At 42.1% G+C, this 1,814-nt stretch overlaps 1 non-coding gene across 1 annotated transcript; it reads left to right on the top strand.

Moving 5' to 3' along the window:
- Positions 1–830: 830 nt before the first annotated feature.
- LOC133787781 (small nucleolar RNA R71) lies at positions 831–937 on the top strand. Its single transcript, XR_009872782.1, has one exon. It is a non-coding gene; the product is annotated as a small nucleolar RNA R71 (small nucleolar RNA).
- The last annotated feature ends 877 nt before the right edge of the window (positions 938–1,814 follow it).

Raw genomic sequence — 1,814 nt, 5'->3', positions numbered from 1 at the left:
GAAGTGGACTCACTTTTGCTCTTAGGATTATCCTCATTCAACTCCAGATTTTTACCATTCCTCAAAGTGATCGCCTTGCATTGCTCTTTACCATCTCTCCTTGGATTTTTGGTATCACTAGGCAAGGTGCCTTGTGGTTTATTCCTTAGCTCATTAGCTAGCTGCCCCATTTGAATCTCTAGGTTCCTCAAGGATGCCTCTTGGCTCTGAATCACAACATTGTTCTTGACCATATATTCTTTCATTAAACTCTCCAACAAGCTTGATTGCGACACTTGAGGAGGAGGTGGTTGTTGAGAAAACTCTGGTGGATATATAGGCTTGTTTTGCATTGGTGCTCCGCTTGAACTAGCTCCTTGCCCCCCCCCCCCCCCCCCCCACATGAGAAGTTTGGATGTTGTCTCCACCCCGGATTATAAGAGTTCGAATATGTCCAATTCCCCACATAACAAACTGAAGCGGGATTCGAAGGACAACTCTCAAATGTGTGCCCATCTCAAACAATAAACACAAGATACATCAACAACTTGTCCCATAGCAGCTGGTTGTACCATTCCCCCCAAACTCATGTTCTTGAGAAGGTTAGTCATTGAAGAAACTTGATCGGTCAAAGCTGTCAATGCATCCACTTCAAGTATACCAGCCACTTTTTGACTTGTTGAGGCTCTAGCATTGGACCATTGATAATTGTTGTTAGCTATCCTCCCCAAAGTCTCATAGGCTTCATTGTAGGACTTAGAGAGAATAGCCCCATTAGCTGAAGCATCTAACACCATGCGAGTGGAAGAATTGAGCCCATTGTAGAAATTTCCATTTGGATACAATGCAGAATCCCATGGTGTGGGAATTTCCTCAATAACTCCTTGAATCTCTCCCAAGCTTCACAAAATGATTCATCTTCCAAATACTGAAATGACATGATTTCATTGCAAAACTTGGCATTTTTGGTGGGAGGAGAGTACTTCATCAAGAATTTTTCAGCCAACTCATTCCATGTAGCACCGAGTCGGGAGGAAGGGTGTTGAGCCAAGCTCTAGCTCAATCCTTCAAAGAGAAAGGGAATAATTTCAACCTTAGGGCCCTGTCACTCACTCCTTGTAGCTTGAAAGAATCGCTCACCTCCAAAAATGAACGAATATGAAGATGAGGATCCTCAGTACGCAGTCCACTAAATTGACCCACTGTTTGCAACATTTGGAACATCACATGCTTTAACTCAAATAGGGGTGCTAGAATTTCAGGCCTAACAATTCTCGGATTGAGCTCATTGAACATGGGGGCAGCATACTCCCTTATGGCTCTCTCTCTCTATCATCAGCCATAACAATCGTGTTAGCGACATTATTAGCACCCTCAACTCCTTCAACCTCTTCAGCCATATTAAGTCAATTTTGACCTCGTTGTTGATAAACAAGTTTTAGGCTCGTTTATGGTCTAGTTTTTAAGAAAGTTTTCAATAGTTTAGGGATATTTTATTGCAGAATTATGCTTGTTTGTTCATGTTTTAGGTTTTGGATGCAAAGATGGTGAAAAGAGTGGAATGAAGTGAAAGTGAAAGAAAATGGAGTTATTTTGGAGAAAATCGAGTCATTCGGGAGAAAGACGTCCGAGTAATGTTTCTGTGAATAGTGCTACAGCGCTATCATAGTGGCGCTACAATGCTAGAAAGGCGACCTTAAATTTGTTGTTTCTATCAATAGTGCCCCAGTGCTACAAAACAAGCACTACAACGCTTGAAGGGTCTGAAGATTAGCACCCTAGCACTACAATACTAGCGCTACAACGCTAGTACCTCAATTTTTGATGCAATTTGA

Source organism: Humulus lupulus, chromosome 6, assembly GCF_963169125.1.
Source record: "Humulus lupulus chromosome 6, drHumLupu1.1, whole genome shotgun sequence".
Lineage (NCBI taxonomy): Eukaryota > Viridiplantae > Streptophyta > Magnoliopsida > Rosales > Cannabaceae > Humulus > Humulus lupulus.
This window is presented reverse-complemented; position numbering and strand designations above follow the sequence as displayed.